Genomic DNA, 26660 nt, shown 5'->3' on the forward strand with positions numbered 1-26660 from the left:
CCTTTCCTTTCCCTCCTCTCCCTTGCCCTCCCCTTCCCTCCCCTCCTCTTCTTTTCTTGCTCCAGACTTTGGAAGGAGGCTTTATTTGGTTCCAGGGTCCCGGGGTCCCAGGCCAGGTATGGCCCCACCTTTATTTGACCTTCTTAGGGCGCAGGTTATTGGTGTGGCCACACTTCTTGCTGCGGTTGACTGCACGAGGGTGCAGGTGTGCGTAGCACTTGTGGTAGATTATCTTGTCACAGTTATACTTCTGGGCAAGCTGACGAAGGGATAGTTTGATGGTGCCACTGCTCAGGCGCAGCATGAAGTGCAAGGTGGACTCTTCCTGGATGCCGTAGTCCGACAGGGCGTGGCATCCTCCAGAAGTTTGCTGGTGATTATGGTCAGGTGGGATGCCTCCCTTGTCTTGAATTTTGACCTTGACATTCTCGATGGTGTTACTGGGCTCTATCACAAGAATGATGGGCTTGCCCGTCAGGGTCATCATGAAGTTCTGCAAGTTGGCATCCTCTCTGCCACCTTGAGGAAGAGACTTTTTAAAATAATAACTTTTTAAAAAATCACTTCAGTGACTTTTCTGCTTGAACAATAACTAACTACCTGTCCAGTATCTTCATGAGTAACTTTGCAGCTAGAAGATTTTCTCAGGATATATATTTTAGATTGATGTAGGAAATTTAAAACAAAAACAATTAAAAACCTCACAGCTCTCTCTCTCTTTCTCTCTCTCTCTCTCTCTCTCTCTCTCTCTCTCTCTCTCTCTCTCTCTCTCTCTCTCTCTCCCAAGCTGGAAATCCTGGAACTCTTTAGCTCACTCACTCACTCAGCTTGTTGTTTTGAGACAGCATCTCATGTAGCCCAGGCTGGCCTAAAGTGCTAAATCCTACTTCAACTTCCCTGGTTCTGGGATTGGTATGTAGTTCAAACTAGCCTGGAATTCTCTTTCTTCCAGTGTCAGTTCCCTGGTGCTAGGATTGCAGGCATTTTCCACCTGGCTTAGCTTGCCTTCCATTTTTTCTAAATGTTTCCGGGGGTGGGAGGGAGCAAAATGACCCAGCAGGAAAAGGTGCTTGCGGCCAAGCCTGCCTGTGGAAGTTTGATCCCTGGAACCTACATAGTGAAAACAGAAAAGTTCTTTTTTGGTTCTTGCTTTTTTCTTCCTTAAAAAAGAAAGGTTGTATTCATTTTATTTTGTGTGTGCATGTGTCTGCTTGTATGCATGTGCACCTGTGTGTGTGTGGTCCCTGAGGAGGTCGCAGGAGGGCTTCTGAATTTCTGACCTGGGCTTAGGGATGCTTGCAAGCTGCCGAGTGGGTGCTGAAGTTGGAACATGGATCCTCCGCAACAGCAGCACGTGTTCCTAGCTGAAGGCCTCTTTCCACAGCCCTTCCTCTTCTTGTAGATAAATTTTCATGTAGCCCAGGATGGCCGATGTACCTGGGGATGACTTTGAACTGCTGATCCTGTCCCCACTTCTTGAGTGCTAACATTACCAGCTTGTGCCATTGTCCCCAGCTCAAGTGCAGATGTGTATGTGTGTGCGTGTATGTGTGTGTGTAGGTATAGGTAGGTATGTAGACATATATAGCTATAGACAGAGATGATATCGGCATAGATATAGATGATATAGACACAGATGATATAGATTTTAGATATAAATGATATAGTTTACAGATATAGATGGAATAGATTATAGGTATAGAGATAGACAGACAGGTGTAGATAATATAGACATAGTATAGATGATATAGGTTATAGATATAGATGATATAGAGATAGACAAACAGACATAGACTTATAGATATAGACATAGTATAGATGATATAAAGGTAGACAAAGATGATATAGATTCATGAATGAGACACAGGCCAGTGAAATGAGGGAAATGGGAGGGGAAACTGAGGCAGACATGGAGGAGCAGAGTGGGAGTTTCATAAAGGGAGACAGGTGGACTGGGAAAGAGGAGCTGGGAGAGGCCGAGAGGGAGATGTGGGAAGCCCTCCCTGTTCTGATTTTGCTTGTGGTCCTGGAGATGGTATTTGGAGGGAGGTTTCACACCTCTGAAAGCTGTGCTGGTTTCCTGCTGGGAAGCCTAAGAACTCAAGCCATTTAGGGCAGTGTGCTGTGACCCTGTGCAGCCCTGGCTGTCCTGGAACTGCTCTGTAGACCAAGCTGCCCTCGAACTCACAGAGATCTGCCTGCCTCTGCCTCCTGAGAGCTGGGATTAAAGATGTGCGCCACCACTGCCTGGCTCATAGTCCCTCTAACCACCTCCCTTAGACACCCCACAGCATCTTTGTCTTAAACGCTCAGTGATATTTACTCATTTCTTGTTATTTATATATAACAAAATCTTATATATAAATATTTTGATGTCTAAATATTATATTTAATTTAACATGCTCATTTTACTACACATTGTAATTAAAATATGAAAAAGTATACACATGGTATGCAAACATAACTACCCATGGTATGCAAATGTATATCTGCATGTGAAAATTCAAGTGTGTGTTTGCATATGACATGCAAGTATACATTTGTGCCTGTGATAGCCATGTGTGTGCATGCATGGTGGGAAGCTGTAGGTGGGCAGGGCTCTCTCTCCCTTTTACTGGCCCCGCCCTGACAGATGTTGGTAGAGAAGGCTTCACACTAGAGTCGGCCTCTGGTCCTTTGTGATTCTGTCTTGCTACCGAGTGCGTGCGACTTACGTGTAATCCGCACAGCCTACTCTGATTACCGTAGAGCGGCGAAACCTTCCAATGCTTTTGACTTTGTCCAGCAGCGAGCTGTGCGTTCACGCTCTAGGCGGTTGAAGTGACCCTGTGGTGTGCTTCAAGGACCTTTATCATTGGAAAGTGGGTACCCAAGAGGCTTTGATGAGGTGAGCTCTGGCATCCAGCACCTCTAGCTTGGAGCTGTGTGTGCTGTTTCTCAAGATGGACTTGGAATATGTATATGTTTTGGAGGCGGCTGCCAGGGCTGCGTGTGCAGCCGCTATCACCTGCTGGTGTGTACAGGAAGTGTTGCCACACTGGCTGCGGCTTTGCCACACATGAGAACTGTTGATCAAATGGCCAGATCTTCTTCTGCATGGTTAGTTTCCAGTTCTTGTTGCTCTGAAGCAACGGGTGTGTGGATTATTAATTAATCCACATTTACATGGAAAGTTTGGTCCTTCTAAATGTTTAAGATAAAAAAAAAAAAAGCAAACAGCTTTTGTCCAAAATGTTCCTGAGGTCACTCTGACTTCAGCCCTAGGTGGCCCAGGACTGACTGTATTGGCACATGTTGGTGGCCTGTTGGGCAAGCACTGTTGTTATACCCAGTGTTATACTTTGAACTTTGACCTGAACATGGAAAGAATGTTCTGACTTCATGAACAACTCAGTCCTGCCTTGGACTTGGACACTCATGGCGACTTTGGGGACAAATGAGGCGAAAGATTCACAAAACCAGAAAGTTCATGAGTCAAAGAGGCAGTCCGTTAGAGGAATAGTTATATAAAAGTGTCCTTGGTTTCCAGAACTCTCCAGAACTTTATTGGGAAAGCCTCCATGTTATCTTGTTTGACAATTTGAGAGCTAGCTTGTCGATGAAGAAAGCCTTTGCTACATTCAGTCTGTAGACCCTGATTGACAAGCAGCCTTGAGAGAGGTTTTCCAGCCTATACCTGGCAGACAGTTCCAGTATTGGGGCGCTGAAGGTAGCTCATGTTGGGGGCTGAGTCCCCATTTTCCTTTGCATAGCATAGACTGGTGCAAATGGGTGTGCTGTAAGGGTTTTGAGATGGGAGTCTCCTGAATTGGCCTGCTGTCTTTGGGAGGACCTCGTGGGGGTAAGGGTGTTAGGGTCAGAAGATGTAGTCAAGGGAAGGCAGAGAGATTCAACAGAATGTGCCCCGGGCTTTGGAAGTGGAGAGAGAGAGACTGGAAGTAAGGGAAGAGGAGGAATCCAAAGGTAAGGCAAAGGAAAGGACTGTCCCCAGAGCCTGGAGAGAGGACCTGGCTCACCAACTCTATAATGCCAAGGTCCAGAAGATATGTGTATGTCCCCAGAGCCACTCAGACTGAGCAGGAAGACAGTGCAACTTGCATCTGAATGTCCGATGCCCTGGTTCTCTCTTTGGGGGCTATCTCAGTCTCCTGTTAGCTTCCAGCTTTCCTTGCCAGACCTCAAGGACCAGGGAGAGCCCATGGTTTGCTCCTGGATTGGCCTCTCCAGCCTCTCCCTTGGAATCTCAGTGTCTTGGTGCTTTCAGTGACCCACGTGAATGGTTTCTGTTGGGGGCTTCTCACACCCTGTCCAAAGCGGAATCCTTTATTCCCCACCCTACCCCACCCCAAATTCTGCCTTGTTCAGCCTTCCACTCTACTCAGTGAAGATCCTTATAGGTGTTTCTAGATGATTCTGGAAAACATTGCAGAAACTCCTCCCTCTTTTACAACAGCATCCGTCCCTTCAGCAAATGGACTTACCTCACAAATCTCTCCAGAGCCTAGGCCTCTAACCCCATCTCAGTAGCCCCCACCCAGATCTGGCCAGTACCATGCTATGCCTCCACGTCCCATCATGCCCCAGGTAGAGCCCCCGAGCAGTCTTCATGAGAGCTAGTGCCCATCCTCTCTTCTCCATTTGCACTCCATGATTGCCCCACGATCAGCTCTGCTCTTCCACGTGGTCCCGTGTTTCTCCCAAAGCCCCCAGGCTTGCTGTTCCCTGGCGGATTCTGCCCCTGACTTTCCTTCCACTATGGAAGAGTCTGGCTCTCAGAGTACCAAGACTGGCTCTTTTATCTTCTCAAAGTCCCCTGAAGTAAAGTTGAACCACTCCCCCCGAGTCCCCGTTCTCTTCTGGGCGGCCTCAGTGCTCCAGAGACGGAAAGTGGCTTTTCTCAAGAAGGTGGAATTTTCCAACTCTGCTGGCAGTAACATCCAGGTGACATGTGTGGCATCACTGTGCTAGGTCAGTGTCTTAGACAGGGACAGTCCTCAGATGTTTGCTGACTGAGGCAGCCCAGGGATAGAGTGGCACAGTTTGTTTGTTTGTTTGTTTCATTTTCTTCAGTCAGGAACTTGCTCTGTAGTCCAGGCTGGCCTTGAACACCTATCCTTCTGCCGAGGTCTCCCCGATGCTGGGATCACAGGTGTATATGGAGGCAGCCATCTGCAATCGTTCAGCTTGGTTCTGAGTAGCTTTCCCCACCCCTTCTGTACGAGGGATCAAGTCTAGGGCCTGTAATGTGGTTGGTTAAATGTTCTACCGGTGAACCACTCCAGTGCCTTTTCCTGGTTCTGATGGAGGCTTTGTATTTATGAGAGCTGTGTGGTGGTCTGGCTTATCTGCACTCATAGTCACGTGTATCATATTAGTTGAGTGTAATATGCATCTTAAAATGTTAACTGCCAGACTTGTAAAAGTTCTAAGACTGTAATCAAACTGTGAAATCCAGTTCTCAGGGAGAAGCTGCCAGAAAAGTCCTGGCCAACTTCTCTTGCTGAAAGCACCCTTTGCTTTTTTTTTTTTTTTTTAAGACTTTTTAACTGTTCATGGGTATTTTGCCTGCATGTGTGTCTGTGAACCATGTGTGTGTCTGCTCATGAGTGCCAGAAGAGGGCACAGGATCCCATGAAAGAGGAGTTACAGATAGTCGTGGGAAATCATGGGTGCTGGAAATCGAACCCAGGTCCTCTAAAAGCACAGCCAGTGCTCTTAACCAATTGAGCCAGCCCCACAGTCCCTGAAAACACTCTTGGCTTTTTATGGACATAAGTTCTAAAGCAGAGGAGAATCCCAAGGCCAAGTGTGGAATGGTGGGGAAGAGACTTCACCTCTTGTGCAGGACACATTCAGGGATAAAGGGTTGAGGGACAATGCTCTTCTCTGACAGCAAATAGCTTTCTGTCTGGCTTGCTCTTATGAGAGCTTGCCAGGAAGCTGGGAAGAAAAGAAAGAACGAGCGGACAGCAGCCAGGAAACTGGAAGAGCAGGAGGGGAAGAGGCTTTGGAACCTGGCTCTGCGCTGCTGAGCTTGGCCACACCTCTCAAGGAGAGGGAGAGAGGTGGCTTACTTCAGCTGGCCTCAATGTGATTGCCCCAGATTAGGAAGCCGCCCTGAGGACCTCCTGGCGGGTAGGAGGGGGATGCTGATCCGTCCCTGAGAACTGTACACTATGTGTTACAGAGGAGGTGGGCTTGGGGATGTGGCTTAGTTGGTAAAGCAACTTTACTTAGCTTGCACAGACCCCTGGCTCCCATTGCTAGCTAGCACTGTGTAAGCTAGATGTGGTAGGCAGTACACAGCTCTGATCCCAGCACTCAGGAGGTGGAGACAGGAGGGTCTGAAGTTCAAGGTCATTCCCTGGTACCTAGTGAGCTCCAGGCTAGCCTGGGCTACTTGAGGCCCTGTCTCAAAACGAAAAAGAAAAAGAAAAGAAGGAAGAGGAGCATGTCATAGGTTGTTTCTCTCTGCGCCTGTGTCTGTGTGTGTGTCTGTGTGTGTGTGTGTGTCTGTGTCTGTGTCTGTGTCTGTGTCTGTGTCTGTGTCTCTGTCTGTGTCTGTGTCTCTGTCTGTGTCTGTGTCTGTGTCTCTGTCTGTGTCTCTGTCTGTCTCTCTCTCTGTGTCTCTGTGTCTGTCTGTCTGTCTGTCTGTGTGTCTGTCTGTCTGTCTGTGTGTCTGTCTGTCTGTCTGTCTCTCTCTCTCTCTCTCTCTCTCTCTCTCTCTCTCTCTCTCTCTCTCTCTCTCTCTGTGTGTGTGTGTGTGTGTAGACAGACACAGATGAGGAGATGAGGAGGGAGAGGCCAGGGTAAGGAGTGGCAGGCAGCTCCACACAGACAGCTGACCCACTGCGTTGGTTGCCTTTTGATGTAGTGTCCCTCTGCTGACACACTGGCTTGGGAGAGTGCTGTGAGGTCTCTGTGTGTACACACGCCCTTGTGTGCGAGTCATATGCAGAAGGTTCCCCCGGACTGTACCTCATGTGGCACTAAACAACCTTCCTCTCCTCCTCCACTCCAGTGAAGGGCACAAGGACCTGAGCCTCTGGGGACCTGGCTGGGTCTGGTCTGGGTCTGGGGAGGAACACTGGCTGTTTCCACAGGCTCACAAGGGAGGCCTGCACCTGTCTTATCAGGACCTGAGGGCCTGGGGCACCAGTACTATAACCCTGGCACACACTGGTACTGCCCGAGATGGCACTGATTTTAATCCTCAGGATCCTTGCTCCAAAGTCCTCTCATTCCACGTCACTGGGGCCCCAGTTTCTGTAAGGGGGACTGACATTGTCTGAGGCATCTTTTCGAGGCTCAAGCCCAGGATGTCTGTAGAGAAGCCCACTCACATGGTAGAGAAGCCCTGGACCCCTCTGGTCTGCACAGGGGTCTCCCCCAGTGTTCACTTGCTTGGTTAGAGTGACCCCACAAGAAGCCTGTGTGGTGGATATATTTCTAAATCTAAGATAAAGGTTTCAAAGTAGCTTCCACGGAGGGACCAGGCAAGTCACTGCCTTTGAATGGAGGGTGTCAGGGTCTTGTTCACAGTAACACTTGTCCTTGGGTCCAATAGACCGCAGTGGCAGAGGGTTTCTTCAGGTGTTTATGGGTGCACGAGTCAAGTCGCCCCAGTTTAAAACTGGCAACAAGTTGAAAAATCATCAAGTTTTCTTGCCAACCAAGTAAAAGAGATGGATGTGTGGAGCAGATCTGGTGTGGGCCAGCGGGTGACCTATGTACCTGTCCACTGACCCTCAATTTTTTTCCTTTTAGGTCCCTGAACAAGAAGAGCTGGAGGAAGCTGGGTGATGACACTTGGAATCACTTTAGTCAGTCATTAAATTGTTGCTGTTCTCAAGTGCGAGTGAGTTCTGGAAACCTTAATGATTAACATTGCCCAGTGCCCTGCAGCTCAGGATGCTGGGGGCTACTTCCTTGGTTTCCCCCCTGGGGGTATGGGATGGGCAGAGTGTGGTCAAGGTCTGGAGGGTGGGTAGCATAGGGCAGGCATTGCCTGGACTCAGTGCTGGTTCAGTGTGGAGTGTGGTCTCACCCAGCTCTCTCCAGGCCAGCCCTCTGGAAGGATCTGTTGGCCCTTGTGATTTCTACTCTCCATGATCATGATGTGGGATACCCAGGTCACTGTCCCACTAACACCCACTCCCAGCAAAGCACATTTTGGGGACAGGAACAGCAACACAGTCTCTTGCAATTTCAGTTCCATGTACTAGGTGGTAGGTTGTGCTGTTCTTAGGGGTGTGTGTGTGTGTGTGTGTGTGTGTGTGTGTGTGTGTAGGACAGGTCACGACCCTGATGTCCTCAGGAACACTCTACATGTACGACTCTCACTGGCTGGGGGTTAGTGTAGCCTAGGGAAATCACAGAGCCCAGGGACCTACTTGTCTACACTGAGCTGAGGTGACAATGATGCCACAGGGCCTGGCTTTTTAGATGTGGCTGTGGTTTGAACTTGGGTTTTCCTGATGTGTGGCAATCATTGTATTGATTAAGACATTTCTCTCTCCAGCCTCCCACAAGAACTATTCTATCATAATTCCCTAACACAGCTGATTGTAGCTGTCCTTCTCCAATACTCAAAGATAGACATTGGTATGTAGGTGAGTACAGACACACATGCACACTCACACAAACACACCCCCACACAAACATACACACATACTCTCACATACCCACACTCACACAGACAGTTCACACACACATAAATACACACTCACACACACATCCACACATTCATATTCACACACACACACACACACACACACACACACACACACAAGGGTGGGGAGAAGAGAACTTTCTGGATAACCGCATCTCTCTTTTATGAACCAACCTCTAAATTTCCTTTTAAGGACCCTCCCATGTCTGTCTGGACACTGAGGGTGCTGCATACCCACCCCTGCCTCCTTCCCATCCCCAGAGCCTGTGGGAAGGTGGAGAAGACACAGGCCTGGCTCCTGTGTGCTGGTCATGGCCCTTAGGAAAGGCCTTGGGTTTGGCAGGAGAACACTGGAGGACCGAAAGCCAGGTGTAGAGACTTCTGTGGGAAGAAGAGATGGCTCAGTGGTTAGGTGTATGCGCTTTTCTCCCACAGATCCTCGCGTTTGGTTCAGGGTGGAAGCTGAGAAAACTCACTTCAGATACGGAAGCTTAGAAACGAAAGCTTTATTTTCTGACCGCTCAGGATGAAGGCCAGTTCAGGATCTGAACCACATCCCCACAGAGAGATTGTATAACATTTCTAAGGAATGAGAACACAAAGCAAGCTGCGGAGAGCTGCAGTGTTATCCGGTTGTATTTTGACATTGTGGGTTAAGCAAGGGAAAACGTGTTGGAGACTGGGCTGTGTCCAGGGCACCTGGCTTCAGGGTCCGTAATTCATTCTCCTAGACATTAGTTCCGGAGCTCCGAGTGAGAAGGGGACAAACGAGCAGGTCAGCCGCATGCAGCTAATTAAAGCAACTGATTGTATATTTTTACAACATATGCGCCTTGGTTTAGATAATAGCAGTTTCTATATTCTTAACCAGTTAACAGACAAGTAAGAAAACACTCGGACAAACGAGGTAGGTGTTCGTTCCTAGGCCTGGGAACGTGAAAGTGTTTTTTGTTTTGTTTTGTTTTTTGTTTTTTTTTTTTGTTTGTTTTTTGGTTTTTCCAGACAGGGTTTCTCTGTGTAGCCCTGGCTGTCCTGGAACTCACTCTGTACCAGGCTGGCCTCGAACTCAGAAATCCGCCTGCCTCTGCCTCCCGAGTGCTGAGATTAAAGGCGTGCGCCACCATGCCTGGCTTTTGTGTGTGTGTGTGTGTGTGTGTGTGTGTGTGTGTGTGTGTGTGTGTGTGTGAAAGTGTTTTGATCCTGCTGGCAAGACGGAGAAGTTGTCTTTGAGATGCCCGGATTCAGACAACTGTTTACAGCAGGAGCTGTTCAGCTGTAGGGGGGTCCCCAGCTCCCCTAGAACCTGGGACCTTGGGTGTCATTCCTCCCGATGGTTAGATGGAGGCTTAGTGCTTAGAATGGTATTTAGAATTCTTTTGCTTGTTCCCAGCACTAGGCTAAGTATTGGATTCTCATAGCCATCTGTACCTAACTCCCGCACCAGGGGACCCAATGTCCTCTTCTGGACTCTGTGAGCACCTGTACTCATGTGTGTACACACAGACATTCTTTAAAAAAAAAAAAAAAAAAAAACTTGGAGGGAAACTTTGCTGCCAGCCTAGGTGGCACAGTGAGTTCAAAGCCCGCTGGCCTTCATTGTTGGACACGGCCAAGGCTGGTGTGAAGGAAACCATTCTTTGCATGTTGACTTGTGAGAAGGCCAGAGGTCAAACCCCCTTTCCCATGGTGTGTCCTTTTGCACTGGTTCCCATGTATAACCCAGCCCTGTCTTGAAGCTTGTGGGTCTTGTTCTCCCTCTTGCCACTGCAGTCCTCTGACCCTTTTCCTTGTCAGAGATGTCACTTGTGGGCTCATTTCTGGAGCCGACCTTCCCTCAGGAAGGACACCTGATCCTCCATGCCTTCCCACCCAGGACCCTACCATACCTGTGCTGTGAGCTTCTCTGTCCAAGCCCCCAGCTTTAAAAGGTGTCTGACTGACATTCATCAGTGGAATCAAAAGTTCAAATGCCAAGGATGCCAGACAGCATGCCGCAACCACGGAGCAACACACTTGAAGTCTAGCTTCCTAACACGAGTCTTCCCGCCACTAGCCGGAACACTTTATGACACTGCCTGTCCCAGAAGTTCTGTGGGGCAGACATGAAGGTAGAGGACTCTGGCCTCCATTGCTGATGTACTCCCACATACCTTTGATATTCTCTAGAACCTCCTATCGGGTCTGCTTCCTCCTGAGGAACCTACTCTGGCTTCTTGCCAGCAATCTGTCTCGATGCTATGGACTAAACTGCCCGCTAGCAATTAGTCTGGACTTTAGTTGTTTTGAAAGATGAATTGAGACGTAATTTTCTAATTAACAGTGGTTGTCAAATAAAGGGGGACAAAGTCTCTGTCTGGGCCTCGACAAGGCCACAGCGTGGCAGGCTGGAGCCTCTCGAGGACAAATGCGAGGAACCAGTGGCTCAGAAAGCAATTAGCTTGTGGCTTCTGTTGCGGATGGGGGAACCATGCAGAGCAAAGCGGGCCTGCTGGGGGGTGGAGCTCAGATGGGGCTAGCTATGGCAGTTGAGCTAGCAGAATGGATGCAGGGACACGCTCCAAGGACTCCCCGCATGCACGCTCACACTGCCATCGCACTGTGTGATGGAACACTTCTGAGTTTGCGTTGTTGGTGCCTGGGTTAAAGATGTAATAGCTACCAATGTCTGTTCTAGATAATAACCCTTGAAGGCACGGGGATGGGAGATATTTGTCATGGGGCTTACAGGCACAGGGGGACGTGTTTTCAGAATGGTTACTCCCCGCAAAGCTGTCTTATCTCAAGTCTGGTGATATTTCTAAGGTGTCATTTGTATTATTGTTTGTGTGTGTGACTCCTGTCTCCCTTCTCCCTCTTCCTGCATGGATGACTGAACCTAGCTGCTCACATAAGACAGACAAGCCTTTCTCACCAAGCTGCTTCCTAACTCTCTTTTAACTTTTGTTTTGAAATAGGAGGGCACAGACCGTGAACTCATGGCCCCTCTGCTTCAGCTTCCCAGGTAGCCTGGGTGACAGGCCGGTGCCACCGGGCCTGGCTATGACTCTGCTTCCGCTTTCTCAATGGTCCCCTTTGGTCATGTGTTGATGACACAGGGAAACCAATGTCACAGAGGACCTGGGGGAGGGGGACATTTCAGTTTTGACTCTTGGCTCAGGGTCTGGCTGGCACCCCAGGCCTCCAGATGTCTGCTTCTTTCAGATCTCTGTAGGGACCTGACCAGACACAGAGGGCACTGGGGCATCCAGAAAGGGCCAGTTTCTTACTTGACAAAAAAAAAAAAAAAGCACCAAGTCTCTAAGGAGATAGATGCCAATCTGCCACCCAAGACACACTGCCTCTTGCAGTTATTGCTAAAGATTCTTTCAAAACAATCCCACAATGGCTGGGTGGTGAGGTCTAACCTGGAAGGCTTGTCTCAACTCCACTACAACCTTAAACTGGGGTCCACCCCCCCACCCCACCCCACCCCACCCCCCTGAGATAGGATTTTTGTCTAGCTCTGGCTGGCCTAGAACTTGCTCTGTAGACCAGACTGGCCTCAAACTCAGAGATCCACCTGTCTCTGCTCCTCCCACCCCCTGAGGACTGGGACTTAAGGCGTGTGCCACCACCCACCACCACCTAGGCTGTATCTCTTGGTTCTTGTCCCCTTGAAGGAAAGAATTCAGTCAAGAGAACTACCTGGATTAAACAGAAGTTTACTTCGTAAAGCTAAAGAACACGAATACAGAGAGATTGGAGTGTGCTTCCCCGAGGCGCTGAGTAGCCCAGTGAGTTATTAAGCAACAAGTTATTACGTTGTGAATTGCAAAGATTTTAGGAGTATTTCTGAGGTGAGTAGCATCTTCTGGGGGTGAAGTATCGATTATAACTTGGCAGATTCCTCCCTGTCCTTTAGTTTTTCCTTCGCCAGAGTCAACCCACACTCTTTATTCCACTTGCTAATTTGACTCTTTTCTGGGAAGATATGAACATTTAACTGTACCCTCACTCCAGATAGAGGATCTAGATTAAGTCAAAGAAAAGATTCCATTCATGTCCAGCTCACTGAACCAATGAGTTAATCAGGGTGACTTATAGAATGTGGGTGAGGGGTGATTTATGGAATTATTGATACCTCAGAGACACTCGTGTAAGCCGCAAGCCTGGAGCTCTCTGACAGGGGCGCTTTTCTCCACTGCAGTCTTTACTCTTATATAATTATGGGAAGGGAGGGGCCTTGTGGACCTTGTAAGTTTCCGGGCTGTCTTGAGACTTGTGAGTTGTTTACTTCAGGTTCTTAAAGATCCTCCCTCCAGGATGGCAATCTTTCAACTTGGAGAATATTGCTACATATCACCATCCAGCCCTCTCTTCAGCCCTGTCTCTAGTATTTTCTCTTCTTTTGTACATTTGACATTTGTGTGTGTGTGTGATGCTTCTGTGAACATGAGTGTATACATACATGTGTACAACCACAGGGCAAGAGCTTTGGCACACATGGAAAGGCTTGGGAGAGTTAGTTCTCTCCTTCCACCACGTGGGTTCTTGGGATGGAACTAGGTTATCAGGCTTGACCGCAAGTGCCTTTACCTGATGGGCCATCTCACTGACTGCTAGTGTCCCTCTTAATCATGTGGGCACAGTGCCACAGAGCGGAAAACAGTCTTCTGGCCATGTGTGATCTATAGCAGGGTACTGCTTGGACATACTGTGATACGACATCTAATGGAGTCAGAACCTTGGCAGGCAGGGTGAGTGAGTCCCTCTGGACCTCAGCTTCCTGTGCAGATGAAAGTGGTGACATCCTTTGAAGCGGTACCAGGTGGAGGCTGTGACCTAGCCCTGCTCTTTTTTATTCCCTCAGTGACAACTTGATCCGAAGCTCAGAGGCACCTCTCAGAGTTTGCCCAAGAGCGTTTGAAGGACAGCTCTTTCCTGCACGCGTATGTCTAGACTCAGGGTTTCGCTCCAGCAGCTCGGTGGCTATATCTGTCTGTGTTATTGTCCAATTTGAAATGTTGAGTTCTTCACCAACAGAGTTCAGTGGCCTGGAAAGCTTTTCATCATGACAGACTGTTCGTTTCATTTCCTTATCATGTGGACTGACGTCTGAGAAGGCTTAGCTGGCTGTATAAGAAGGTTAAGTGACTTTTCCAATAAAAAACAAGGGCAGGGGGGTTTGATTACCTTTAAAGCCGATAAGAACAGGGCTAGCAAAACTATTCCAGGAGATGGGAAGTTGACAGGATAGGACATTTCAGAACTCTTTCTTCAAGGTCAGAATTGATCATGCCTGGACAATCCTCACTGAGAATTTGTAGCTCTAATCCAGGCCCCATTTGATGCACTTGAAAACATCCCATGCTTTTTAAAAGCACTTTCAACAGGCACCAGAAATCTTGTTGACAACATTAATTTGCTTAGCAAAGCCTTTCTTGAAGCTCTGAAAGGATAAACTTTAACCTGGCCTCTATCAGGCTGACTATACATTAGAGGCCTCCAGAGTTGATGGGGATTGCTGGGCTTACATCCACCAGGTCTTGTTAATAGAGACACAGGCACAACTGGATAGCAGGCTGTCGGTAAGGGGTCCAGACACAAGGAGCCCCAGAACCCACGGGAAAACCAGGAATGACAGGATGTACTTGAGATCCTAGCAAGGAGGAGGCAGAGGCAGGAGAATCTCTGAGGACCACTGGCCAGCCAGCCTGGCTATACTGGTGAGCTCAGGGTTCAGTGAGAGTCAAAAAAAAAAAAAAAAAAAAAAACTGAAAAAGGTCAAGAGTGACCGAGGAAGATACTTAAGCTAACTTCTGGACTCCACATGCACTCACACAGACAGACGAATGGGGAAACCCTGTAAAAGCCGTAAGCTGCTGACAAGAGGGGCGGTCGAATGTGACATGTTTATGTTTGTTGGTTCTTTCTTTCTTTTTTTTCTCTTCAAGAAAAGGTTTCTCTTATTAGCCCTAGATGATTTGCCCTGTAGACTAGGCTGTCCTCAAACTCAGAGATCTTCCTGCCTCTGCCTACCCAGTGCTGGGACCACCCAGCTAGGACATGGGTCATGTTATTGACTTAAGCACATTGGGTTTTAAATTTTTATTTATTATTTATTGTGTAGCATGTGTGTGTGCACAACATACATACGTACGATGCCTTATGTGTGGAAGTCAGAGGATAACTTCTTGGAATCTATTCCCTCCTTCCACTCTGTGGATCTTAAGCTGAAACTCTTGGCTGGGTAGCAAAGACCCTTTTCCACAGGGCCATCTCTCTGGCCAGACATCTGATTTTAATTACCTTGTTTGCCTGTGGGCTTTCTACTGATCAACCAATGATTTTAAAAGAAAATTTTGGTCATTGTCAACTACATGAGCTCGTGCAGATGAGGCAGTGACAGATCTGTATCCTCTTTCTGGTTTTGCTTCTGACAAGAAGGGTCCATTTCTCGGGTGCTTGGCTCCATTTTTCTTGAGTAATCCTCCGTTTTCTCACCTATCAGAACTGTGGAGACTGAATTTTGGGAGCTTGAGGGAACCAAAGGAAGACTGTAGATGTACTTCATGTGGAAAGTGAACTGCAGGCGCTCTCCTATCGGAGCGTGAAGGGATGGATCGGTTAATCAGAAATCTGAAGGCTCGAGACAGGGTGCAGGAAAGGAGACATCGAGAAAATTGGAAATGTCGTCAGGACATTTGGCATGATATGTTGCCACTGAGATAGTGTCAGGGTTTAGGCAGGACATCAGCTTCTAAAGAAGATGGATTGCTCAGCAAAGTTTGATTTCGACTTAGTCCATTGCAGGGCTTTTACTCAGGCAAGAGAGATTAGGGCAAACATGAACTGGCAGCAGCTACCAGCTGAGTGGTATCCACAAAGCAATGTTAAAAGGGAAAGGAAGGCAACACTATTATACCAACACCCAAATGGAGACAACCCAAGTGCTTATTAACTAATGAGCAGGAAAGGCTCAGTGTAGCCTCATGGTGGAATATCATTCAGCCGTGAAAAACTCGTGAGATGCGTTGCAGTGTAAATGAACCGAATGGGAAGATGCCAGTCACAAAAGCCCACAGAGCAATCGTATGATTCCACATAAGTGAACCCTCATAAAGGGCAAGTGTATGAGCGTGGAGAGGGCTGGTGCTTGCCAAGGGCCTGCAGGGGGTACTGATGTGTGTGGAGGGGAGTGTGCTGTTAGGGGAGAGATGATGAGGTGTTCTGAAGGGTCCAGAGAGGTGTCTGCACACGTCTGTGACTGCAGTAGAAGTCGCCAAACTGGACATCTTAAAAGGTGAATTCAAGCAACCATCAACGAGATCTGAAGAGAGAAGTCGCGACCAGTAGGGGAGACAGAATTGAAGAGTGTACTGGCAAGAGGTTCTCTGATCACAAGCTGGGAAACTGAATGTCTATATATGTGTGTGTGTGTATGTATTATATTATGCTTGTGTTTGTATGTGGGTATCTGCATCTGCACATAGTATGCCTTCAGAAGAGGGCATGAGATTCCCCTGGAGCTGGAGCTGCAGACAATTGTGTTTCCCAATGTGGGTGCTGGGAACTCAGATCCTCTGCAAGAGCGGAACGTGCCCTTACCCCCTTGAACCATCTCTTCAGCCCCAGGCAAAGCACCCTTAACTGCTGAGTTCTCATTCCTAAGGCTCTGCCCAGGAACTGTGGCTACCGGGTGTCCAGGTCTTATTTGAGTACTTCATATTCGTTCTCATGACTAGTTGATTGGCGGGGAGTGTGACCATGAGGGTAGCTAACTGGCCTGACCTTGCCTGTCTCAGTCACCATGTGTGTGTGCTGCAAAGCCTATCTTTGATCTGCATTCTTCTCTGAACTTCAGACTAATCAGGTAACATGGGTGCTGGGAAGGACTTGGGGTCTGGAGCCTAAAGACTGTGCTCCAGCCTTGGCCAAATCTGTTTCCTTCTGTAAATATTAATGTCTGGCAGGAGATCCATGGCTTTCTCCAGCTCTTATGCCCTCCACCTCAAGATTCTCTTTCCCATTTCCCTTCTCAGCATCTTCAGAGATAGCCCCACACCAACTACGACAGAGAGAACTTCGTACTTAACTTTCGGATATGTTCGACACGGCACACCTAGGCCAGTGAGATGACTCAGACTGTAAAGGCGCCGCTGCCAATCCTCAAGACCCAAGTTCAATCCCCGGGACCCATGCCCTCCCATGTGGAGAGAGAGGGAGAGTGCTATAATTTGTTCTTTGACCTCCACGCATACTCACTCCTCTCTCCAGTAAATAAATTAAAATAATTTTAAAATAAAAAAAATGTAGAAGTTGCCTCTGATTTCTCTTAGGATTGTTAACTTAAAAACGCCCAGGAGCTCCACGCCTGGTTGTCCCGGACTGGACATTAGCCTCATTTCTGTGATCTGTCTCTGGAGTCATGTAGTGAAGTCCAGGTTGCAGAGAGGAGTGTCCTGACTTGTCTTGGTCCAAGATCTGCCCGTGGGACCAATGTATCACTCTCCTGTCCTTCTTGAGTCCTGTTTACCACATTCTTGTTTTGATCCCAAGAGACCTGGGAACACAGAGCACAGCACTTCATTTGTTCGAACCGATTGCCTGGGTGGAAGACCAGGAGGCCACGGGCTCAGAGCCATAGATAAGCCTGTCCCCTCTCGCTGCGGTGACATGGCTTTGAACAGACAGTGACTTCTGAAAGTTGAGGGCTGAGGAGGCTGTGAGGAGGAGGGGAGGTAGAAGAGGAGTTTGTTACAGCAAGAAAGGTTAAGGTCTGACTCACCAGCTCTGGGTGGGAAACTAAGTAATAAAATAAGTGTGTAATTGTGGGCTGCCAGGCAGACAGTGGGCTAATACCAGAGTGACAGCTGAATGCTGTGGAGAGACTGAGCCACAGGGACGAGTGGGCGAGAGGGAAAAATAAAGAAAGAAAGAATAAAAGCCAACACAGAGGGGGAGCGCCTGGATTCCTGTCACTTCGTCTTAGGAAGAATTAAGCAGCCAGACAAATTGCCAGTGTACTTTGTTTGGGAAACATGATCAGACAGACAGTCTGGGAGCAGAGCTCTGAGGAGGGGGCTCGTTGCTGGAGGGTCCTGTGAGTGGCTTGGGGATAGTGGGGACTTGGTAAGGTTTGCAGGCGTTGCTGGTGCTCAGGGAGACGGCAATTGGAGGTGTACCCGTGTCTCCTTGATGCCCCGTGCTCAGAGAAAGTTAGAATGTGCTACCAAGAGACCTCAGGTTCAGGTGGGAGAAACTGAGGCAAGCTGCTTGTTCCAGGCCAGGCACGTGATGTGATCCTTGCTTCTTTCTGATCTTCGGTCTCCTCCCAAGCCGCTGTGGCGATTCACACACCCAGCCCCATGTTACAGTTCCAGGGAGGGGTTCCATGGCACCTGCATGTAGAAAGCAGAACACGGTGTCTTGGAGATCCCGTGACTTTCTTTCCTCTCCTTTAGAAGGCTCCCACTGCCCAAGCGAAACCTGTGTTTCCGTGTGTTGAAAGAATAGAGGGAGCTCAGATGCTGGCGAAGGCTCAATTCAGATGAATTGAGTTCAAGTTCACATGGCAGCTGGCTTATATAGGGAGAGAGAGAGAGAGAGAGAGAGAGAGAGAGAGAGAGAGAGAGAGAGAGAGAGAGAGATCTTGAAGAAGGTCTCTGTGCCTGAGACCTGCTATGGATCCTGTGCCCTTCATAGGACCTCCTTAGCCACAGCCATGTTCTTAGTGAGGTGTGGACATTTTTCTTCTGGAAGGTTCTGGACATGTCTCAAAGTTTCTGAGCAAATGAAAAAAGAGATGCTGCTTCCTTTGAAATGGACAATCGGAGAGGGGCTAACATAGTGGAAGGTGGTCTCTAACCTTCCTGGATAGCAGAATTGAAGTCTTTTGTCCTTCTGACCAGCCAGAAACAAGGGCTTGGTGGGCAAACAGGCCCAGCATCCTCTGGGTAAGTTCCCAATGAAAGAAACACCTGGCGAAACAAAGGTTTCTAGCATGCAGTCCAGGCCTTGCTAATGTTTCATGAAGACAAAAGAAGGTATAATTTGTTTCCAGAGAGTAATTTTATTATCTCTTAATGCAAAAAAGGTAAGATAAATTCCCTATTATTTTTATAATAACCATATCAATTTTATAATACCACACTGGTAATAACCACTTCAGAGCAAGTGATGAATGTATAATTGCCTTTCTTACGTATTAGCATATTGTAATTTACCACCACAATTGTGGTGGCTGGTTTTTTTTTTTTCTTCCTTCATTTTGGTACTTTCAGTATTGAAAAACTTTTTCTAAAGTGGCTTGTTCAGGCTTTCATTGTGGAGTACAGCCATGAGCCCCTGTTTCTGCCGTTGTCACTTCTCTTTTCAGATGGTAAATTGCCCTGAAAGGTTTAATGAATAAATGAATAAATTAATTAATAATGACCAGAGAAGGTGCTCAGCTGGCACCTGGTGAATGGTGACAGAGAAACTTTTATGGAAGACGTACTTACCCAGCCCCCACCCTAACACGCACTCCCGGCTCCTAAAGCGCTCTTCTGGCATGGTTGGCCCGTGAGTGGGACAAGCAGGAAATTATTACTTAATCGCAAACACAGAAATGAATCATAAGGTGAGCTGCACAGCGGCCTCATGTTCGGTGTTGGAGGCGACCAGTGGTGGAGTTGGGGGATGATGTTAACATAGCAGGTGAAGCCAAATGGACACAGGATGCCCATCCTGTGGGCAGCTGTCCCAGCAACCCCAAAAGGTCCAGAAACTTCAGGAGGCCCTATGATGCTGGGGACAGCTTTTTTAAGGCCAGTCCACTCTCTGCAGGGGTCAGAACATCCTTGACCTTTGCCCACTAAAGACCTACAGTAGCTCCTCTGTTTCCATCACAACCCTCAGAATCATGGGCATGGTATGCTTGTGGGGGGTAGCAATCATTTAAGCTAGTGCTGCTAGTAAACCAAGCAAGAAGAAGCTAGTGTCAGGGCTGGGGAGATGGCTCAGTAGATAAAGGCACTTGCCACCAAGCCTGACAACCTGAGATTGATCCCTGGGACCCACATAGTAGAAGAGAACTGACTCTCAAGTTGTCCTCTGACCCCCACAACAACATACACACACACACACACACACACACACGAATGCAGTATGTTGGAGGGGCTGGGAAAGGCAGAAAAGGCAGTGCTCCACCATGAAGAAACCAGGAAGGGTGCTCCAGGCAGAAGGCAGGGCAGGTGCAAAGGCCCTGAGTGGGTGCGAGGCTGGCTCAAGGACGGCCAACTCCTAAAGGGAGAGTTGATTTTGAAGTTCCGAGCTCTCTGCAGCTCTGAGGGGATGAATGGCCACTCTCTGATAAAGGAAGTTTATCTCCAAGCTGTCCTGAGAGACAGCCAGGATTCATTTGGCCAGTCTTGGAGCTTGCTTTCCGACGGTTGTCTCAACCTGAGGAGCCTGTATCCCTGTGCCTGGCCTCGTGGCCTGTACAGAACGAGTCCTTAAGTAGCCAGGATTCTGTAGGGATCGACTGATGGCAGCATCTGTGGCCAGCTTGTTCTATATCAGGACGCCGTGATCCCCACATTTACCAACCCTGGTAGTTTCAACTCCCTGTACGAAGTGAAGTTAGACTTCGTCTTCAACTTACTTTTTTTTCCCTTAAGGAACAACACGTGCCACCTAAAACTTTCTTTGACAAGCCCGTAACTAGAATAATTAGATACATAACGAACAATGGAGAGCAGAGAGATTCTAAGTATATTTTGAGCGCCGTGTCCCCACCACCCATTCCCTGCAAATGTCACTTGTGGAACATTCGTCTGTTTGTCTTGAAGCACAAAACTTTTCTCCCCTGTTCTTTTTCAAAGTGGCTGGGAGTGTTCTCGGTCTCCGCACTGAAGCACGGCAAGTCACTCCCCGATGAAAGCGCTCAAAACCTTTATTTTTAAAGCCCGAACTGTGCCCATCAAAGCTGTGCTCAGAACACATCATTTTAGGTTCTACCGAGAAACATTCATCTGCAAATGTCACCCAGGCTCTCATTTAAATAATGTGACAGCTCCGAGAAGCTGCTGGGTGAAGGTGGCTCCTGATTGTTAAAAGTACAATAAAGAAAGTCCCAAAAGTCCCCTCCCCACAAAGAATTGATCATTAATAATTCACAGCTGGCACTATAGATGTGGTCCCCACAGAGGAACTAGTACATGCGCTCTCTCCCTTTCGTTCTTCCTGAGCGGGGGCTGTGAGGATCTTGTAAGGATGCTGGGGACTTTTACCCAAAAGGGAAGGAGAAAAAAGAAAAGCTCTAAGTATATGGGTTTATTATGTGTCGATCAAAACATAAAATAAAGAACTTACAAGGAAATCAATCTCAGGAGAACGAGATCCTAAGCGGACCTAAGAAACAGATCGAGTTGAACATTAAAGTTAAAAAGTAAAGATAAGGCTATGTGTGGTGGCTCACACCTTTAATCTCAGTACTCTGGAGGCAGAGGCAGGCAGAACTCTGTGAGTTTGAGGCCAGCCTGGTCTACAGAGTGAATTCCGAGCTTACCAGAGCTAAGCAGTGAGATTGTGTCTAAAACCAAACCAAATCAGACCAGACCAAACCAAAACAAGACGGAAAAAAAAATGGACACGTCCCATCTGCCACCAAATCACACCAAAGATCGAAAAAGCAAATATTCCTTTTGAAGCTTGCTTCTCACATCCGCCGGGAGTACAGAGATGGCCACACCCAACTGGATGGATACAGCTTTGAAAAGCATGTATTCATAAAAATGTTTTGACCCAAACACTGGAACTTTCCAACTGCCACTGTGGAGTAACTGCAGTCTCCTTTGTTTTGTGGCTGTGTGTGTGTGCGAGTGTGTGTTTTGTGCATATGGGATGGGGCTAGAAGTCAGCACTGGGTGTCTTTATCTTGTCTATTGCTCTCTACCTTTTTTGTTTGTTTGTTTGCTTCTTTGTTTTATTAAGACAGGGTTTCTTTGTGTAGCCCTGGCTGTCCAGGAACTTGCTCTGTAGCCAACATTGGCCTTGAACTCACAGAGATCCATTTGCCTCTGCCTCCTGAGTGCTGGGATTAAAGGCATGCACCAACACGGCCTGCCTCTCCACCTTAATTTTAAAGACAGTCTCTTAGATAATTCTGGACTAGACTGGCTGGCCATTGAGCCTTAGTGATTGCCTCCCATTCTCCTGTGATAAAAGTACAGGTGTATGCTGCTGTGTCCTGCTTTTCCACGAGGGCTGGGGACATTGAAATCAGGCCCTCATGCTTGTGTGACAAGCACTTTTACCAACTGAGCCATCTCCCTGACCCTTTCATCCCATACCTAAAAAGAAGTCTCAAATTGCTGATGTACCGCCATTTGAGCTGGAAGGAGGGCCATTGGCCTGTGAGCTGGGTGTTGGCGCTTTCAGAACAGAAGCCGGGCTCTGAGCCCCGCACCCCGGCTCGACCTGTGAGTGCTGGACAGGCACAGAGGAAGTGGCTGCTTCAAGTCTTCTTTGGACCAAGCCCATTTTCTGTAGAAAATGACAGGGCAGAGTGTAACCTGGAGAAGTAGTACAGAACAGAGGTGGATGAGACCAAGCAGGTGCCCTGAACCCCAAGTTCCCCTTGCTGTTTGAAACACCAGATAACTGGGGAGACACCCCCTTCTGTGCTGCAGACTGCAGGTGCAGCTTATTTCCCACCTTTCGTGCAAAATTCAAGTTTCTCTCGGCTTGGGTGGAATGGACACTTGGTTGGCATGTTTCCCCAGCAGACTTGGGTTCTCTTCCAGACAAATGGGGAATGTGTTTGTATGTGTGAACAGCCTGGTTCGGTCTCCACCTGTGAACACAGCAATAATCCCTAGGTGCCTCATTTCCTCTGTATTCAACTGGGAAACGTCTCCGGATTTCTAAGCTTCCAGCCCCAGTCGGTAACCGCTCAATCTTGGTGGCCAGACCTCCAGGCTGAGCCATGTGTCCCTCAGCCTGAACTGTGCAAATTCCACCCTTGCCAGGAGAGGGGCTGACAGTGCATTCGATTTATTGAGTTTTAGACATTCTTTCCGGCGTGGATCAGAACAGATATTTTTGTTCTGAGCGGCAGGTCCCAGGCAAGCTGGGAACAGTGCTTAGTTACGGGGGAGCTCGGGGAAGGGGTGCACTTGGTTCCCAGGCAATTATCATCCTCCAACAGCTAAACGCACCCCAAAGCGATCCATTTTCTCACTGCAGAGTAAAAGCATCGGATTGGTTTTTTGTGGTAACTATGCAATTAGCTTTTCCTGGCACTGCGGCGACTTCTTGGGGCGTGTGTTTGCCACAGAGCACAGTGACAACTGATTGTGGTCTATGGTATAGCATTTCAGAAAGTGGACTCTGATTTCATAGCGTGGAGTCAAGGGAGGCTTTCATCAGAAACAGTTTACTGGCTAAGTTAAGACAGAGGTCCAGGAGGGGCTGCCCAAGCTGGTTGTAAGGTGGGGGTCAGGAGGGGCCACTGGTCTGTCTACTGAGACAGTCTGCTCTCTCATGATCCAGCCTCTTAAGAGACCCCTGAGAGGCTGTACTCCTGTAAGTCCTTGTCTTTGGATATCCTGGCTTTGTGCAGCTCGAGGTATTCCAAGCACTGGGTGCTTTATACAGAGTCTGCAGGAGAAGCCACGTGCAAACCAAGGCTCAGAATAATCGGGAACTGGGAAATCTCAGGTAAAAATCTACCTCCCTTTGTTGGAACAGGCAAACAGACAGAGAGAGCAAGGTGGGGCTGGGCTAATTAGCGCCGACTTGAACTTTTCGTTTTGTTCTTTTTCACTCTTGTGGTTATATCGAAGCCTCGAGAAGCCTGAAGTCAGGCGGGAAGGGTCCTACAGTGTCCTGTGCGTGCCAAACAAGACATTGTCCTAGCTGGGTGTGGTGGTTCACACCTTGCTCAGCAGGTGAAAGTAAGTCTGCTAACCCTGACAAACAAGTTCAATCCCTGCACTCCACCTTTAGCCAGAGGGTGTTCTAGCACTCCTCTAGAACCCTGGCTCTCCTACAGTGAGATGGGAGGCAGAGACAGAAATCCAAAGTCAACAGGCTTGGGAAACTGAGGCAGGAGGATTGCTGTGAATGTGAGGCTAGCCTGGCCTGTAAATTAAAACCTTATCTCTAAAAAGGTGGGGAAATGACATAAAGACAGAGACACACCTTCCCAAGCCTCCATCCAAAAGAGCGAACATGGTGACCGGCTGTCCTACGTAGGTGAGAGAGAAGCCATGGGCTCTGTAACAAGGGACAGGGCTTTACACATGGCAATGACCTTGGAATTTATCTCTCCTCTCAGTACTGCATGGTCCTGTTAAGCAGAATGGGGCATGGACGAGCTTCTGAGAGCTAAGGATCTAGGGGAGACTGCTCAGGTCTTGGGGTCCTGCTCCCTGAAGACTGGACAAACTTCATCTTCACTGCTTTATCTGCTCGTGGAAAGGCCAGGGTCAAGGGCTTTAAGACAAGACGTGTGGTGACCTCAAAATGAAACCCTGTGTCTGCCCACTTGTCCTTGTAAGTTGTCATCTGAGCCCAAGTGGCCATATTAGCTGTTAGAACCATACAGAGGTGGCATTGAGCTTTGGAGGGCCAGGTTGTTCACGGGCTGGGGTGCCATGTGATGCTGAGCTCCCAAACATCACCATCTCACACGCCAAGGGTGCTGCCATCTACTCTGCCATCCACCCTGATGAAGAAACCATGGGGAAATTAACAAGGGCAGCTGTGGTGCACACCCCTGTCACTTCTGCACTCGGGAGTCTGAGGCAGGATTGTGGGTTCCAGACCAGCAGGGCTGTAGAACAGTCCTGTGTCTAAAAGAAGAAGCCATCGAGAACTGGAGGTATGGGTCAGCTGACCTGTGTGTCTCTGGTATTTAGGAAGCCTGGGCTTTACTCCTCAACACTAACAGAATCACACAAAGCAAGGGTTTTGAGAGTCCCCATTCCATGGGTCTGGAATGTCAGCGGTGGAGAGAGCTTGTCCTCAGAAGGCTCTAACGGCTGAATGTTTGCACATCTCTTGTGCGTCTTCTGAGTCCACTCTTGTAGCAAAATTCACACCTCATTCCCGAGCCCCAGGTGAGGTGTTTTCATCTTAGATTAGCTTTTCCACTTCTTTGTTCTAGAATGCATGCAAGCAGACCTGGTGGCTTAAACGAGGAGCAGCATTTGCGGTCAGGCTGACTCCACAGGGTGGAAAGGGAGCAGATGCCTGCAAGCTGTTCTCTGATTTCCACAGGCACGGGACAAAGGAGCCACCACATTCTGTGGGAAAGCTGTGGCATAACCCTGTCAGATCAGGGTCTGTCAGCTGGACACCACAATCTCATGGTGTCCCAGGCCATGTGGAGGAACACTGAGGGGTGTCCTGGAGATGGGCAGACATTGGAGACCTTTCTGTACCCCAAAGCAGGCTTTGGATCCCTGTTGTTACGCTGCCCCAACTTTCCCCAACATTTTCTAGAAAGGGACTGGACTACAAGGCTGGGTCTTTGTTTTCTTGTTATTGCCCCCCCCCCCCCACACACACAGGATTTCACTTTGTAGCCCTGACTGTCCTGGAACTCTTCCTGTAGACCAGGCTGTCCTCAAAACTCACAGAGATCTGCTTGCCTCTGCTTCCTGAGTGCTGGGATCGAAGGTGTGTTCCATCACTGCCATTTTTTTTTTTTAGGGATGAAATTCTGGGCTGGAGAGATGGACAGTGGTTAAGAGCATTGACTGCTCTTCTAGAGGACCTGGGTTCAATTCCCAGCACCCATATGGCAGGTCACAACTGTCTGTAACTCCAGGATCTAACACCCTCACAGAGACATGCATGCAGGCAAAACATCAGTAAGCCTAAAATTAAAAAATAAATTATTTAATAAAGGAGTGAAATTCGCACAACATGAATGAACCATTTAAAGACACACAGTGTAGTGGCATGGGTACATCATGTCTAACCACCCCTCTTCCTAGTTTCAGAACAGCTAGAGGGGCCCAAGAAGAGATGTTAAGGACCTTTCAATTCACCATTCATTCAACTGAAAGTCTCCGCCCTCCAGGCTGCAGAGAGAACAACTAAATATTTATCCCTGACAAACATCATTGGGGTGGATGACCCAAATCGCCCTGGTGACGATTCTAGGCTGCAGTGTTTTCCTGCTGTCGGGAACTTCCAGGGAGAGGGTCAGCCAGGTGACCCTCCAGTAGCCCGTCCTCCGTAGAGATGCCAGTGTGACTTGTGAAAGGGCCGTTGACTCTAGTGTGCTGTTTCTTGCCTCCTTCTAGAAAAACTTAGCCACCGTTTCTTTGCTTTGCCAGTAGGAGTCCCTGTGAGTTCTGATCCCTGCATGCAGTGGCCTCTCAGCAGATGTCTTACCTTGTTGTCGTTGTAGGGAGGGACCCTTCCATCCATGGCTGTGATGAACTGGGGAGGCTGTGGTCTGGGAGTGAAAGGTGCACCTTGGGGAGACAGGACATGGCTTGATCTCTAGTGATGAGTAGATTTCCTGGTTGTGAAGTTTTCTCACACACTGAGATCTAATATGGAAACCTAAGGCTCACATCGGGGGAGCCAGGCTCTGCGGATAAAGGGAACTCGGGGCATATCTCTCTGGGTCTTCATTTTAGTCTGGAGGAGGCTTGATGGGTATCCCAGCCCTGAGGGTACCATCACAAACCCACAGACCCAGCTTCTGCTGTTTCCAGAGAAACAGCTCAGCTGTGGAATGGATGCTCTGTCAATAGCTTCCAGGCCATGAAAGCTCACCAAGACATATCCCCAGCCACTCACCAATCTTCAGAATTCTCCACCGGGAGACCCCATGAAGTCCATGGTGTTTCTCACATTTTCCTGGTCCGTAGACTCTGTCCGTGGCCACCACCCATCTTTCTCTCACAACCCTTGCATCTTGATGGGGCCTGGCCAGGGTTAGATTGCTTTTTTTCTGGAGGCAGGGTCTTGTATTGCTGTGTCTGGTCTTGAATTTATTATGTAG

The 26660-nt window shown here is 48.4% G+C and overlaps 1 long non-coding RNA gene and 1 pseudogene across 2 annotated transcripts; one reads left to right on the plus strand and one right to left on the minus strand.

The window, feature by feature from the left end:
* Positions 1 to 130: 130 nt before the first annotated feature.
* On the minus strand, positions 131 to 1506 carry LOC110307607 (annotated as a pseudogene).
* A 2008-nt stretch (positions 1507 to 3514) lies between these two features.
* On the plus strand, positions 3515 to 16952 carry LOC115030377. 2 transcript variants are annotated; one of them, XR_003835966.1, is made up of 3 exons: positions 3515 to 3709; positions 7768 to 7858; positions 16693 to 16952. It is a non-coding gene; the product is annotated as an uncharacterized LOC115030377 (long non-coding RNA). The 2 variants fall into 2 exon arrangements; XR_003835967.1 differs by lacking the exon at positions 3515 to 3709 and adding an exon at positions 4282 to 6135.
* The last annotated feature ends 9708 nt before the right edge of the window (positions 16953 to 26660 follow it).

This window comes from Mus caroli, chromosome 2 (genome assembly GCF_900094665.2).
Source record: "Mus caroli chromosome 2, CAROLI_EIJ_v1.1, whole genome shotgun sequence".
NCBI lineage: Eukaryota > Metazoa > Chordata > Mammalia > Rodentia > Muridae > Mus > Mus caroli.